The sequence below is a fragment of the Mus caroli genome, unplaced genomic scaffold (genome assembly GCF_978045245.1).
Source record: "Mus caroli unplaced genomic scaffold, Mus_caroli_1 scaffold_19, whole genome shotgun sequence".
Classification (NCBI taxonomy): domain Eukaryota; kingdom Metazoa; phylum Chordata; class Mammalia; order Rodentia; family Muridae; genus Mus; species Mus caroli.
Genome location: NW_028227274.1, coordinates 23553974 through 23571498, shown reverse-complemented (window position 1 = coordinate 23571498; position 17525 = coordinate 23553974). Strand labels below are relative to the sequence as shown.

The following is a 17525-nucleotide window of genomic DNA, read 5'->3' as shown; positions in this document are numbered from 1 at the left end:
CAGATACCAGGTACCAAAGTTGAATCAAAATCAGGTCAATGATCTAAACAGCCCTATATCCCCCAAAGAAATAGAAGCAGTCATTAATAGTTTCCCAACCAAAAAAAGCACAGGACCAGATGGGTTTAGTGCAGAGTTCTATCAGACCTTCAAAGAAGATCTAATCCCAGTTCTTCACAAACTATTCCACAAAATAGAAACAGAAGATACTCTACCCAACTGATTCTATGAAGCCACAATTATTCTGATACCTAAACCAAAAAAGACCCAACAAAGATAGAAAACTTCAGACCAATATCCCTTATGAATATTGATGCAAAAATCCTCAATAAAGTTCTTGCTAACCAAATCCAAGAACACATCAAAACAATCATCCATCCTGACCAAGTAGGTTTCATCCCAGGGATGCAGGGATGGTTCAATATACAGAAATCCATCAACGTAATCCAGTATATAAACAAACTCAAAGACAAAAACTACATGATCATCTAGTTAGATGCAGAAAAAGCATTTGACAAGATCCAACACCATTCATGATAAAAGTCTTGGAAAGATCAGGAATTCAAAGCCCATAACTAAACATGATAAAAACAATCTACAGCAAACCAATAGCCAACATCAAAGTAAATGGTGAGAAGCTTGAAGCAATCCCTCTAAAACCAGGGACTCCACAAGACTGTCCACTTTCTCCATACCTATTCAACATTGTACTTGAAGTCCTAGCCAGAGCAATTCGACAGCAAAAGGAGATCAAAGGGATACAAATTGGATCCATCCCATAATCAGCTTCTAAACGCTGACACCATTGCATACACTAGCAAGATTTTGCTGAAAGGACCCAAATATAGCTGTCTCTTGTGAGACGATGCCGGGGCCTAGCAAACACAGGAGTGGATGTTCACAGTCAGCTATTGGATGTATCACAGGACTCCCAATGGAGAAGCTAGAGAAAGTACCCAAGGAGCTAAAGGGATCTGCAACCCTATTGTTGGAACAACATGATGTACAACCAGAACCCCGGAGCTCTTGTCTCTAGCTGCATATGTATCGAAAGATGGCCTAGTCGGCCATCAATGGAAAGAGAGGCCCATTGGACTTGCAAACTTTATATGCCCCAATATAGGGGAATGCCAGGGCCAAAAGAATGGGAATGGGTGGGTAGGGAAGTGGGGGGCGCTATGGGGGACTTTTGGGATAGCATTGGAAATGTAATTGAGGAAAATATGTAATAAAAATATTAAAAATCAAAAAAAAAAATTAAACCTGAGCCAGGTGTGGTAGCTCATGCCTGTGATCTCAGCACTTGGGAGGCGGAGGCAGGATAATGGTCATGAGTTTGTCATGAATGTGAGACTTTATCTCAAAAGCAAGCAAACAAATAACAAAAATTAAGGGAGCCAATATAACCTCCCACACGTGTACAAAAAAAAAAAAAAAAAAAAAAACAAAACTTCAAGTCTCTGAAGAAAGAAATTATAGAAGATCTCAGAAGATGGAAAGATCTCCCATGCTCATGGATTGGCAGGATCAACATTGTAAAAATGGCTATCTTGCCAAAAGCAATCTACAGATTCAATGCAATCCCCATCAAATATCCAAATCAATTCTTCAACGAATTAGAAAGTGCAATCTGCAAATTCATCTGGAATAACAAAAATCCTAGGATAGCAAAAACTCTTCTCAAGGATAAAAGAACCTCTGGTGGAATCACCATGCCTGACCTAAAGCTTTACTACAGAGCAATTGTGATAAAAACTGCGTGGTATTGGTATAGTGACAGACAAGTAGACCAATGGAATAGAATTGAAGACCCAGAAATGAACCAACACACCTATGGTCACTTGATCTTCGACAAGGGAGCTAAAACCATCCAGTGGAAGAAAGACAGCATTTTCAACAAATGGTGTTGGCACAACTGGTTGTTATCATGTAGAAGAATGCGAATCGATCCATTCCTATCTCCTTGTACTAAGGTCAAGTATAATTGGATCAAGGAACTTCACATAAAACCGGAGACACTGAAACTTATAGAGGAGAAAGTGGGGAAAAGCCCTGAAGATATGGGCACAGGGGAAAAATTCTTGAATAGAACAGCAATGGCTTGTGCTGTAAGATCGAGAATTGACAAGTGGGACCTCATGAAACTGCAAAGCTTCTGCAAGGCAAAAGACACCATCAATAAGACAAAAAAAAAAAAAAAACCACCAACAGATTGGGAAAGGATCTTTACCTATCCTAAATCAGATAAGGGACTAATATCCAATATATATAAAGAACTCAAGAAGATGGACTCCAGAAAATCAAATAACCCCATCATAAAATGGGGCTCAGAACTGAACAAAGAATTCTCACCTGAGGAATATCGAATGGCTGAGAAGCACCTGAAAAAATGTTCAACATCCTTAATCATCAGGGAAATGCAAATCAGAACAACCCTGAGATTCTACCTCACACCAGTCAGAATGGCTAAGATCAAAAATTCAGGTGACAGCAGATGCTGGCGAGGATGTGGAGAAAGAGGAACACTCCTCAATTGTTGGTGGGATTGCAAGCTTGTACAACCACTCTGGAAATCAGTCTGGCGGTTCCTCAGAAAATTAGACATAGTACTCCCAGAGGATCCAGCAATACCTCTCCTGGGCATATATCCAGAAGATGTCCCAACAGGTAAGAAGGACACATGCTCCACTATGTTCATAGCAGCCTTATTTATAATAGCCAGAAGCTGGAAAGAACCCAGATGCCCCTCAACAGAGGAATGGATACAGAAATTATGGTACATTTACACAATGGAGTACTACTCAGCTATTAAAAAGAATGAATTTATGAAATTCCTAAACAAATGGATGGACCTGGAGGACATCATGTTGAGTGAAGTAACACAATCACAAAGGAACTCACACAATATGTATTCAATGATAAGTGGATATTAGCCCAAAACATAGGATACCCAAGATATAAGATACAATTTGCTAAACGCATGAAACTCAAGAAGAATGAAGACCAAAGTGTGGCCACTATGCCCCTTCTTAGAAGTGGGAACAAAACACCCATGGAAGGAGTTACATAGACAAAGTTTGGAGCTGTGATGAAAGGATGGACCATCTAGAGACTGCCATATCCAGGGATCCATCCCATAATCAGCTTCCAAATTCTGACACCATTGCATACACTAGCAAGATTTTGCTGAAAGGATCCAGATATAGCTGTCTCTTGTGAGACTATGCCGGGGCCTAGCAAACACAGAAGTGGATGCTCACAGTCAGCTATCGGATGGATCACAGGTCTCCCAATGGAGAAGCTAGAGAAAGTACTCAAGGAGTTAAAGGGATCTGCAACCCTATAGGGGGAACAACAATATGAACTAACCAGAACCCCGGAGCTCTTGTCTCTAGCTGCATATGTATGGAAAGATGGCCTAGTCGGCCATCACTGGAAAGAGAGGCCCATTGGACTTGCAAACTTTATATGCCCCAATACAGGGGAATGCCAGGGCCAAAAGAATGGGAATGGGTGGGTAGGGAAGTAGGTGGGGGGTATGGGGGACTTTTGGGATAGCATTGGAAATGTAATTGAGGAAAATACGTAATAAAAAAATATTAAAAATTTTAAAAAAAATTAAATTAAATGATACACACACCTTATCATTACTATTGTTTATATATGATAGTGACACTGTGTGCATGTGTATTTCCTGTTATTTGAAAACATTTATACTGTATGGTCCTGACTTGTTTAGCCTGCCTTAAATCTCTGAGGCCCCAGAAAGAAAATTTTAATCTTTACATGACCCTGAGCAAGTTTTTTTTTTTTTTTTGAAGCTAAACACATGCATCATCCCTGAAGGCCCAATTTAGCATCTTCCTATGCCAGATCATCTCTTTCACCATTCATCTAAAAGGTCAAGGACACAAGGTTTTCAAATGTAGTATTTCTGTTCTTTGCCATAGCTTCACTTAACCTTATTATTGGGAGATATTTTGGTATAAAGAAATGAAAATCAACTTCAGGGACCAAAATCCACAGAATGACCAGCAGAGTCAACAGACCTGGACCCCAACAGACTCTGAGGCTCTCAGAGTATGAACCACCAACAAAATAACATACACAGACTGGACCTAAGCCTCCTGCTCATATGTAGCAGATGTGCAGTTAAACCTTAATGTGGGGGCCAAACAACTGGAACATGAGCTATTCCAAAGGTGTTACCTGTATGTAGAATATCTTCTAGCAGCTGGGCTGCCTTGTCTGGTCTCAGTGGGAGAGGAAGTGCCTAGCCTTATAGAGACTTGAAGTGCCAGGGTGTGAGAGGGGAACCCAGTGTTCTTCCAACAACTAAGAGGAGAAGAGAAGGGGAATAGGGGAAGGATTTTGGGAGAGGTGACTGGGAACAGGGCAGTGAGCGAGGTGTAAAGTGAATAAGTAAAAAATTAAATAAATTAAATTTAAAAAAAGAAATGAATTTTTCCCTGTGCCCATATGTTCGAGGCTCTTCCCCACTTTCTCCTCTAGAAATTTCAGTGTCTCTGGTTTTATGTGGAGTTCCTTGATACACTTAGACTTGAGCTTTATACAAGGAAATAAGAATGGATCAATTTGCATTTTTCTTCATACTAACTGCCAGTTGAGCCAGCACCATTGGTTGAAAATGTTGTCTTTTTTGCACTGGATGGTTTTAGCTCCTTTGTCAAAGGTCAACTGACCACAGGTGTGTGGGTTCATTTCTGGGTCTTCAATTCTATTCCATTGATTGACTTGTCTATCACTGTACCAGTACCATACAATTTTTATCACAATTGCTCTGTAGTACAGCTTGAGGTCAGAGATGGTGAATATACCAGAGGTTCTTTTATTCTTAAGAATAGTTTTTGCTATACTAGGTTTTTTGTTATTCCAGATGAATTTGCAAATTGCCCTTTCTCACTCTGTGAAGAACTGAGTTGTAATTGTAAAGGGGATTGCATTGAATCTGTGGATAACTTTCAGAAAGATTGGAATTTTTACTATATTAATCCTGTCAATCCATGAGCATGCAAGATCTATCCATCTTCTGAGATCTTCTTCAATTCCTTTCTTCAGAGACACTATTTTGGATGCCAACAAGAGGTTGCTGACAGGAGCCTGATATAGCTATCTCCTGAGAGGCTTTGCCAGTGCCTGACAAATACAGAAGTGGATGCCCACAGCCATCCATTGGACCGAGCATAGGGTCCCCAATGAAGAAGCTAGAGAAAGTACTCAAGGAGCTGAAGGGTTTGGCAGCTCCATAGGAGGAACAACAATATGAAATAACCAGTAACTTGAGAGTTCCCTAGGAGTAAACCACCAACCACAGAAAACATGGTGAGCCTCATGGCTCTAGTTGCATATGTAGCAGAGAATGGCCTTGTCAGCCATCAATGGGAGGAGAGGTCCTTGGTCCTGTGAAGGTTATATGTTCCAGTATAGGGGACTGCCAGGGCCAGGAAGCAGGAGTGGGTGTGTTGGTCAGCAGGAGGAGGGGGGAAGGGATAGTGAGTCTTTGGAGGGGAAACTAGGAAAGTTAATATCTAATAAAAAATAAATTCATTTCATGTTTTAAAAAATGAAAATAAAGTAATGAACATCTATGGTTCCTTTTGCTTTTCATTTTATATATTTTTGTCTTACTCTGGGTTTGAATTATATTTAAAATGGCTTCCAACTCCATATCCTCCTGCATCTTTCTCCCAAATCCTGGGACAGCCACTCTCCCAGCTTGAAATTGAATATTTACATTAACATTGAAAATTTAACTACAAATGAACTACAACAGAACTCCATTCATTCCAAACTATCCAAGTTGCTCTTGGGATATGAGTTTCATATGTAAGCACAAGATAACACCTCAGTTTAAAAGAACAAAAAAAAATGACAAAAATCACATACTGAAGAATGTAATATCCAAAGCACATGAGAATTAATTGCACAAATGATAAATTATTAAAATTTTAATGACAGTTTGGTCTTATGTATATTGTAGGCACAGCAGTGAATGGAGGGATTTTTGAGGCATAATTGTCAAAACAAAAAAGACATGAAATGTTGAAAATATAGTGAAGCTGGGAGGAGAGCAAAATCAGTTATGTGCTTTTCATGTTATATACACATATGTGCATGTTGTGAATGTGGGTACACTGTGTGTGTAAGTGTGTGTGAGTGTGGATATATGTGTGTGTTCATGTGTGTGCATTGTGTGTGTATGTGTATGCATGTGTATGCATGTGTGTGTGCATATATGAGCATGTCTGTGTGAGTGTGTGTGCATGTGTGTGAATGTGGGTACATGTGTGTGAGTGTGTGTGAATGTGGCTGAATATGGGTGCATGTGTGTGAATGTGGGTACATGTGTGTGTGCATGTGTGTGCATATCTGTGTATGTGTGTCAGTGTATGTGCAGGTGTGTGTGAAGTATGTGTGCATGTGTGTCTGTGTGTGTACATATGTGCACATGTATGTGAGTCTACATGTGTATACTTGTGTGTGTGAGTGTGTGTGTGTGGAGAGAGAGAGAGAAAGAGAGTGAGAAACTTTGAAAATTAATATCTGTGTATAGATTTTTACCTGTCTAAAGAGAGGGATTGTGTTCTTTCTAAATAGAAAGGAGGTATTCTGAGTACTGTGCTGACTTATTTATCAAAGTAAATTAGAAACATTTGGAAATTGTTCCTAGATTAAGTTGACTTAGCAGAGGAAATTTGTTCTCTCTTGCATATCCATTGAAAACCCAAAGTTACCCAAGAAAAGTGGCTATGGGGCTCTGCCCAAGCAGGCTATTAGTGTTTGCATTCTGAAAGAGGGAGCATTAGTGTTGAGGTACGTATTTAGATTTTCCTTTGCTAGAACTACAGATTTTTCTCTTGGGTCCAAAAGATAATGGGAAGCAGAATCATAGTATTTTATCTCTGTCATTGTTCCTTTTCTTCCTCTTATACTCTGGCTGAAGGTACAGTGATAGCTTGTCTTTAATCTTTCCTCTTCAGACAACTTGGATGACAAACATAGCAGAATGTCAGAGCACAAGTATCATATGCTAACTAAGGGCATTTATTCATGATGGTGATGCTATATCTTGGAATAGAAGGAATCTCCACAGAGTAACCAGACTGATGTCCCCAAGTGATGACATTAACAGAACTTCTTCAAATACTCTTGGGAAAGCAACTAATACAGAAATTGATCAGAATACATTTGACCAGGGTATCATACTCTTCTTACCTATTCATTCCCTATTCTTTCTTGTTTACTCTAAAGCACATGCAGGTGTTCCAAAAACATATCTAGAAACTTCTATTTATCCTGCTTTTCAGGGCAGCCACATCTAATGAGTCTTTTCTTTTTTTTTTAATTTTTTTTATTACGTATTTTCCTCAATTACATTTCCAATGCTATCCCAAAAGTCCCCCATACCCTCTCCCCCACTTCCCTACCCACCCATTCCTACTTTTTGGCCCTGGCGTTCCCCTGTACTGGGGCATATAAAGTTTGCATGTCCAATGGGCCTCTCTTTGCAGTGATGGCCGACTAGGCCATCTTTTGATACATGTGCAGCTAGAGTCAAGAGCTCTGGGGTACTGGTTAGTTCATAATGTCGTTGCACTTACAGGGTTGCAGATCTCTATAGCTCCTTGGATACTTTCTCTAGCTCCTCCATTGGGGGCCCTGTGATCCATCCAATATCTGACTGTGAGCATCCACTTCTGTGTTTGCTAGGCCCCGGCCTAGTCTCACAAGAGACACCTATATCAGGGTCCTTTCAGCAAAATCTTGCTAGTGTATGCAATGGTGTCATCGTTTGGAGGCTAATTATGGGATGGATCCCTGGATATGGCAGTCTCTAGATGGTCCATCCTTTTGTCTCAGCTCCAAACTTTGTCTCTGTAACTCCTTCCATGGGTGATTGTTTCCAATTCTAAGAAGGGGCAAAGTGTCCACACTTTGGTCTTCGTTCTTCTTCAGTTTCATGTGTTTTACAAATTGTCTCTTATATCTCGGGTATACTAAGTTTCTGGGCTAATATCCACTTATTAGTGAGTACATATCATTTGAGTTCTTTTGTGATTGTGTTACCTCACTCAGGATGATGCCCTCCAGGTCCAACCATTTGCCTAGGAATTTCATAAATTCATTCTTTTTAATAGCTGACTAGTACTCCATTGTGTAAATGTACCACATTTTTTTGTATTGATTCCTCTGTTGAGGGGCATCTGGGTTCTTTCCAGCTTCTGGCTATTATAAATAAAGCTGCTATGAACATAGTGGAGCATGTGTCCTTCTTACCGGTTGGGACATCTTCTTTCAGTACATTTTTTTTTCTTTTTTGAGAAGGTGCATAGAAAGACTGAGTAGTCCAGACTAGCCTGTTTGGACTTCTAGAATCATGTCACATGTTCAAAACTCCGGTAACAGAATAAAAATCCCAAATTATTGCATCTACTTTTGTAACACATTTTCCTGCATGTCTTTTGTAGGGACATGCACTGTGTGGAGACAAGTGTTCCAGCAGTCAAATGTAAGTAATGACCCAGTGGACTGTGTATTTTCTTTTGGAAAAGTTAAAGTCTTCAGGAATTATTGATTTGAACAAACCTGCAAATAAATAATATCCCAACTGAGTCTTTTGATGGATTGAGTAAATATACAATCTAAAAACTCTGATTTTATACAAATAAATGTTATAATTTGTTGTTAGGTTGAAAGAGATATGCTAACACTTAAGAAACAAGTTTTAAAACAATAACATAAAGTAGGTGGTGGTGCAGGACAGCAAATACTAGCACTTTGGTGGCTGAGACATGAGCCTCCAAATCAATCCATAAAGTAAAACAATCATATCAACTAATTACCAATTAAATAGTGTCTAATTTGTCTTCTTCGTGTAAATCATGTGTGTAGATATGTGTGTGTGTATGTGTGTCTATGTGCATACACATATGTAACATATCTATGCATGTGCCTTTCTGAATATATTTATATTTATGCTACTATGGGTGACCACAGGTAAATACATCTAGTGTTCCCACAAGTCCTGTCCCCACCTTCCATCTTAGTGTGGAAGAACTGAAATTACAGACATTTCCATCTGCTTCTAGCTTTTCATAGATCCTTTGGATCTGAACTTTGCTCCCCACACTTGCATAGAAAGGGCTACAGCCTCTGAATCATCTTCTTAGTCCCTGTTTTTCCCTAAAGTTATGCAAAATTTGATCATGGAGAAAGATTATGAGATTAACCCTAGCTTTGCCTTTTTGGAGAAGACCTTTTTGTGGTGGATCCTTTGGTACCCTGTGGAATGTGCTTTATTGTCTCTCCTTCAAGCTTCATGCCCTTGGAAAGGTATTTTCTTCATCTGAAAGAATCCAAGAAAACTCTCTCTCTCTCTCTCTCTCTCTCTCTCTCTCTCTCTCTCTCTCTCTCTCTCTCTCTCTCTCTCTCTCTCTCTCTCCCCTGTCAAACTCTTTGAAGGCATTGGGCTGACAGTTCTGGGTCGGACTGAGTTTAATCTTTCTCTTTCAAATCAAATTATGGGGAAAATGCCAGGGAAATGGCTCCCTAACAGCTGGCATTGTTCAGAAATCACCAAGCTTGGTGAATTTGTAAGATAAGTGTCTAAATTGTGGAAAAAGGCAGACAGCTTCTCCTCTCAGGCTGATATCTGAGGAACTAATGACTAAATGACTCAATTTCCCTCTCCACACAATGGTCTGCCTGCAAGACTGGAGAGGCTCTTGGAATTCAGGGACCTCTCAAAAAAAAAAAAATCAGTTGCAAAGCTGATTCAGTCTCCTCCACTGCTTTCATTTGTTATTTAATAATCTTGCAACTTTTAAAGCTGATCAGGCTAGAAGAAGGCAGATTCCTGTTTTAGGTGACCTGAGATCCAAAGAAACTGTACCATCAAGGTACTAGGAGAAATTCTCTCCCCCGAAAATAGGGATGGGAGTGTATAAGCCAAAAAGGAAGAAGCAACTCCTAAAAGTATTATTGGAAAGGCACCTTATTCACATTAAATACTAAAATATTAAAATTGATAGAGGTGAATAAATGAATTACTTAGTCTCCCATGCATTAAAATTAATTTTTCATCACCTTCTTCAGGTCACTTCCCATTGGCTTTTTAAAGCCCACTTAATATTTTATTTGATAAAGGAAACAGGGTTCCTTTTTGACATATTTGGGATTCCAGGATTTCACCAACTGTCTTCACAAACAAAAAAAGGTATCTCAGTCCCAATAGAGACATAACAAAGAATAGATTTATCTCTAACATTGAGCTAGACACAGTTCTTCTAAGCAGACGCCCCCCTCAATACTTCTGCTCCTGGATCCATTCTCTTCTGGGTGCAGTGCCACGTCTCCATTTTCCTCTGCCATCCTCAACCATTGTCCTCTTGAAATTTTAAATTGGAAGACCTGAAAGAAAAGGTAGGGTCTTTACATTTGAGATTCTTTGGATTGATCCTGGGTTTCATGGTGATAAGGGACAATACTCCTCAATTTCTGGAGAAGTTAGGAGGGAATTTTAAGACACTAACAGATAGTAAGGTAGATGATAAAACCAGAGTGGACAAATTAAACAATGAATCAAGTAAGCACCTTACAGATCTCCAAAGATAAACTTACCAAGAAACTAACAATGAAGCCTCCTCCCCTTTTCTCCTGCCACTCTCTCATGCTGAATCTGAATTCCTTGTAGTAAGGAATGCACTAGGATTTCAAACTACTATCACTCCTTCCTGTGTCCCTTCTTTTTTACAATCATCAGCACGTTAATGCATGTGTGCATGGAAAGGATTTTCACAATAAATTGTAGAATAAAATCTCACTTTAGTCTAAAATATGTCTTCCAAAGACCGTGAAGTAGTAGCAAACAGAAGGGAAAGGACTTGTCTTGGGCAATATATTCAACTCCTGAATTCACATCAGCACCTTGTGACCTGAGTTCTCATTTTAAGACCTCTATACAAGTGCAAAGGCAAAAGCTCTCCTGCCTTTCTGGAGTTTCTGATTCTGTACAAGTCAATTAAACTGATGAAAAGAATAATCCATGTTTGCTGATAATCACATTTTTATCTCCTTGGACGCTACCCAGAAAAGTGATGTCCACCTGCAGAGGCAGTTAGCTCCATGGGCTGATGATTTGGGAAGTGGTAAAAGATAGACTGTATTATGGATAAAGATTATTTATCTCAGCATGTTATGAACACTTGTTTTATCCCTAGCAAGGAAAATTGTTCTCCTATTGTTCACATGGGAGGAAGGTATCTCTGCACAGGAAAACATATGGCCTACCTTTAGACAGAACTAAGATGAGATGACTTCCTCTTATATCTTCTGCATCTCATTGGATTTAACTCAAAATATTCAATAGGCCAATGTCACAGATCAGGGGTAATGTCTCTTAATCCCCTAGCTAAACAGCTATTTTGCATGTTTATCTAGGCCAGCTAGTGACTAGACTCTGTTTCCATATTCCTAAAACATGTTCTTTTTTATCATAGTTCTTAAGACTAGAGGAAGTTGTAAAGACATTCTATTTCAGATCACATGTGTCCAAAGGCAAAGGCACAAATAAATTATGCAATTGCAATGCTGTCATGGTCCTGACAGTACTCAGATAAAAACATCAGCTTACAAACCAGTTCAACATGTTCCTTCTGATGATCTTAGAAAACAAGTCAAACACCACGAGCCTCACTCAACTCAAGGGAAAATGCTGATGACACTCTGTTATTCACCTGGGGTCATCTTCTTAGTCAGCTCCAAGGGATGGAGGTCATTTTTCCAACTGCTAGGTCTGAGCTCTGTCTACATAATATTCTCTAATGGGAAGACAAGACACACAGAGATGTTTACTTAGTAAGAGGATTTCTTAGATGGAAAATTCCCAAAGCTTCCAAAGACGGGAACATAAAACTATGCTATATTGATAGTGTTCCAGAAGAGATTGCAGAGGAAGGGTCAGTGGCTAAGAACACTACCTGGTCCATTAGAAAATTGAGTTAAGTCTCCAGCATTTTTGTGGCAGCTCAAACCATCTTTAACTCCACTTCTAGAAAACTGATGTCCTCTTTTAACCTCTGCAGATACTTCCATAAACATTGTGTGTGTGTATGTGTGTGCGTTTGTGTGTGTGTGTGTTTTCAAGGTGCAAGGTGCATGCATAATCAGAAAGTTTCAGTGTCTTTAAAAATGTGTTGAGTTTTTCAAATACTTAAAAGGTATATATGCTTATATGCAAACATGTATGAGCCTGGATGTCATCCACTGAAATGAATTTAAAGTTGTTAATGAAACACACCTGAGGTTTAATGCAGTAACTGAAAGCCCCTTAGGAAACACATGTTAGTGGCTAAGAACCCCACTATTCTCTATCAAATTTGACAGGAAGCCAAAAACTTAGTGTTCAGTAACTGCTTTGCCTTCTTGATTGCAGAGCCCCATAGTTCTCAACTCCAGCAGTTACAAAGTTGCTAAAATCGTAGTATATACTTGCTCATCCCAGAGCAGACCAATCATTACTAATGAACCCCTCTAACCTATGCACCATGTAACAGAAATGCATGTTCTTCACCTTAATTGCAGTCACCCTCTTTACTCTTATCAGACTCTCTCATTTTCTGCTCCCATAATAACCAAAGCTCTTCTAAGATCTTGTCTTTGCTTATATTGTCCTTCTTATCTGTAATGAATTGTTTTATCCTTCCTCTCAGTCCTAACACAGTCCTCATCAAGATGTCCTTACACTCTATCTCCCCTCTTGTCACCTCTGTCTCCAATTCAGAAGTGAAGTCGTCTGCTGTAAATATTCACAGTATCATTTCCTCTCTGCATGATCTTGCTAGTTATATTTTACAGATTTGTGTTTCTTCTGACACTTGGGTAACACAGTCTTTCACTCATCTTTGATTATCACCCCAGAGGCTGATTCTGGAATATAAAGTATTTCATAAAGTAACTGATTATTAGATTTAAGGGAAACATAGGAGTAAAAGTCTTATCCATAGGTTGAGATCAGGTTACGTGGATCCTTGAAAGATGCAAGGATTTGGGACTCAAACACAGATATTTGAAGATGTTCTCTATTTGTGCTGAAACAGAAGACACAATTTCAATGTGAAATGCCCTCTACAGATTCGTGTGTTTGAACACTTGGTCCTCGGCTATGCTGTTTAGGACAGGTATGGACTATTTATTTAGAAGGCAAAGTTTCAGTGGCAAAAGTAGGTTACCAGAGGTGGGGCTTGAGGCTTAGTAATCCATCCCCAGTTCCTGTTCACTTGCTGTTTTCTGTATGTAGTTACTATGTGACCAGCTAGCATTGTCTCTTTTACAGCCTCATGCCTAACTGCATATTTCCATTCTGTTTCCATCATAATAGGCTTCATCCCTCAGGACCCATGAGCTGAAATCAACCTTTTTTCTCTAAAGTCACTTTTGTCAGGGTATTTTATCACAGCAACTCAAAAGTGACTAAAATAGAAGATATAAGATGAGGAAGACCATGCCTTCTTGGGTAAACATGTTATCTTAGTGGAAATATGAAGGTATTCTGAGTCACACCCATCAGGGCTGATTCCCATTTCTGTTCTCTCTCTCTGTGACTTTAATAAGAGCAAAAATATCTCTTTAGATGCTAAATTCTTAATTTTAATGGGGTCCATATAAATCCCTCACAGCTAGGCCTGACAAGTAGTGAGCCCTCAAGAAATATTAGCCACCATTCAATTAGCTACTTTGAAACAGAACAACAACAACAAAAAAAAAAAAAGCACTGAACTGAGAGTCTGAGCTCTGGGATTCTGGGATGTGCTGCAATTTAGTGAAAGGATACCAGTGTGGTCAAATATCAGTGTGGTGGAATATCCAGACTGGAACTCAAGGAATAAAGGGCTAGTTTTGGTTAACTCACAGATCTCTACACCAGGCTAACAATACACCCAATGCATTCATCAAGTTTAGAGGAACAATCTATAAAACTCAGAAGCCTGACTCATTCACTTGCAAAAAGAAATAGAACATTAAGGAGATGAAATGTCAGTATTTATGGATAAGCATGTGCTCAAGTTGTGGACAAATGAGTCAGCTAGACAAATTATAATTCATACATCATTTGCAAGGGAACATAAGTAGTCTCAAACTTGTGACAAAGATTACACCAAGACTATCCTCTCTGCTGAAGATGTATATCTACCACTGCATGGACTACCATACCCTCCCAGTGTCAGAGAGTGCTCCTTTGCTCCTGAGCTGTCTTGAGCATTATTATTCTTCCCACCACCATTGCCTGCTTACAGAATGCTTACTTGTCTGATGGGTATTTTTGAAGTGTCATCCAACATTTCCACAAGTTTTGCCTAAATGTTATGGTTTTGATAGTCAATGAGAGTTTTTGGAGTGTGTATATGTGATGCATTGTGTATATGTGGGGCTCATGTGCTTGTTATGGTGGATATATAAATGCATGTATGTGGGTGTGTCAACATGTGTCTCTGTGATCCTGCAAACCAGAAATCCATGTCAATGGTCTCTATCATGTTTTATCACTATTTTGTGAGATATGCTCTCTCACTGAGCCTGAAACACACCCAGTTTGCTAGGCTGGCTATCCATAGAGCTGTAGGGCTCTGTCTCTGTCTACCCAAAGCTTGGAATACAAGTGCCCTGATTTTTATGTAGGTTCTTAATTTTTTGTCTTCTTATACAATAGGCACTTGACTAACTGAGACCCTTCCAACATGAGTTGTTTACCAAGATGATTTTAAGATTACCTCTTTAAAACTCTTATGGTGGCCTTCTTGAAAATTTGAGAGATTCAGAAGGAGAGATTTCACTCTCCCTCCAGCTAAGGGCTTTCCTGTATTTGTCTGCAAGCTATTTGATCATTAACATGCATTACATAATAAATGACTCGCAAAATGTTTGTATTAAAAGTTTATTATAAGCTCCTTTGTTTGCTAACAACAGTGTGTTAGTATTTGGGGCTAACTTCACTTGAGTTTCTCTCTCCTCTAGCCATCATGGCTGTTGTCAACACTGGAACTTGGCCATGACTTAAAGGATCATAGCCTTGTACTTTTAGAACACATCAGGAGTTAAGATGGGGAAACAGACTCTACCTCTTGAGAAGAAAAGTGGCAAGGATCCTCTGGTCAGATTTCCCAAAAGTTGCTATGGATAAATTACAGCAGAACAAACTAATGAGTGATTGAACGAGCCTTCAGAGAGGTGAGTAATGACTGATTAAAATGGACACTTGAAATGAAAGTTCTAAAACCTAGAAGTTCAGGAAATGTATACATCTACAACGCAGAGGTTCCCAATTGCTCAAGGCAGTGCAAGCCAGGCAGCCTACAGTATTAGCATAGGTGTGGAAGGCTTTGAGTGGAGGGTAACATTAAGTGAGCCTTCTTTAAGAAGCTGACACTGACCTCTGCCCAGTATCAAATTTGATGGGTTTCATCATCTTCCTCCTGCATCCACAACACTCTATTGATTATATTGCCTTCAATATCTCTTTTGTGGTTAAAGGCCGCTCCCGAGGCTGCCCTGTCTGAGCTACCCAGTTTTGTCAATTTCAATTCAGCTAGATATCCTACCACCCATTCCTAGAAAAAAACAAAAACCAAAGCCTTGTGGTCGATGTTGAAAAGAAAAAGACAACCCAGAAACTTAAGAAAACTTACAGAAGATTTAGACACTACAGGAAATCTTCGGCCCTGTCCCCCTCCTCTGAAACATCTCTAGCCTGCCTTGGTTAACAATCATCAGTTCACCTTTTCCAAGAATAGCTAAAATGTAACTTTTCTCTTATCCTTTCAGTCAGACACAACAGACACACTTCTTCAGTATTTTCTTCCATTGTTTTCCCTTTTGAAAATTAAAAATAGTTCATTGAGAGCTTGTTAGATAGCTCAGTGGGTTGTGCTACACAAGCAAAAGAACCTGAGCTTAGACTCCCCTGAACACATGTTTAAAAATAAAATCTTGGAGATGTATACCTGTAACATGAGCATGGGGGTGAGTCAGGGGATTGACAGGCAGAGAACTTAGCTGAAACATCCAGCTGCAGGCTCATGGAGAGAAGCATAGACTAAAGGGAAGAGCCAGAAAGATGGATCAGTGGGTAAAAGTGCTTGCCATGCAAGCCTGATGGCATGACTTCAATTCCCAGAACACACAGAAGACAGACTGACTTTTGAGAACTGTTGACTAACCTGTATGTATCACCAGCTTTGCTATGCTTGCACCTGTACATGTTTGTGCTCTGCTGTTCTCATGCCCTCCATCTATCACACACATATACAACAACAACAACAACAATAATAATAATAATAATGCATTTAAGAGAGTGGAAAATCACAAAAGAAGACATTTTATGTCAACCTGCCAACCTCTGGCTTCCACATTACAACACACATGCATACCACATGTTTAATTTACATTGAATCTAACCTGAGCTTTATAGCCTTATGCTTGGGCTCCATCTCATTTTCTAGATCAGAAACATACTTGCAGAGAATTATCCTGGGACCTCTACTATGAAGCATGGCATTTATGGGTTCTGAGCCTCAGATCCTTTGTGTCTTTTTAATAACAGTGAGTATTCCTGACTTGAGCAATGGAACTAAAATCCTGGGAAGAATGTTGATGCTGTCAGGTCTCTCACAGCATCCTAGTCATAACTCGATAATCTCTTAGTATATTTTACACAACACCATGTTAAGTCTTGGATCTTAAATATACCCCAAAGGCCAAGGGTTGAAGGAGTAGTCACTGGTCCCTGTTTTGTTGTATTGATCTTATAATGTGAACAGTCAGGTCATTACAGTAAATCTTTTATTTTATTTATTTACCTTTCAAATGTTTCCCCTTTCTTGGTTTCTCCTCCAGAAATCCCCTATCCTATCCCTCCCCTGATTCTATGAGGGTGCTCTGCCACCCACCCACACACTTCTGTCTTCCCCACTCACATTCCACTACACTGGGGCATTGAGCCTTCATGGGACAAAGGACCTCTCCTCCTATTGATGTCCTACAAGGCTACCCTCTACTATATATGCAGCTGGAGTCATGGGTCACCCCATGTGTACTTTTTGGTTGGTGGTTTAGTCCCTGGAAGCTCTGGGGGGTCTGGTTGGTTAATATTGTTCTTCCTATGGGGTTGCAAACTCCTTCAACTCATTCAGTCCTTTCTCTTAACTCCTCCATTGGGGACCCAGTGCTCAGTCTCTAGTGGGCACATTGAGACTCTCCCTCCTGACTCTGAATTTATACTTCACATCCAGAAAAAAATGAACATCTTTGCTCTATCCATAACCCCTACCTTATTATTCTTCTTCCTCAAAGTCCACAGAGTCAAGTGAATAATGAATGATTCCTCAGAAACCATGAGTCAAGTTAAACCTTTTCTTCTTTGAACTGTTTACCTGAGCATTTTATCGAAGGAGTACAGAGCTGGCTAATACACTTAGCCTTTGTCCCAGAGAATTTGCTCTTTCAGGGGG

At 39.6% G+C, this 17525-nt stretch overlaps 1 long non-coding RNA gene across 1 annotated transcript; it reads right to left on the bottom strand.

The window, feature by feature from the left end:
- Positions 1–10303: 10303 nt before the first annotated feature.
- Positions 10304–16105, bottom strand: LOC115029861 (uncharacterized). Its single transcript, XR_003835419.2, has 4 exons — positions 16020–16105; positions 15138–15189; positions 11757–11840; positions 10304–10431 (listed from the first exon to the last, which is right to left on the bottom strand). It is a non-coding gene; the product is annotated as an uncharacterized LOC115029861 (long non-coding RNA).
- Between the last annotated feature and the right edge of the window lie 1420 nt (positions 16106–17525).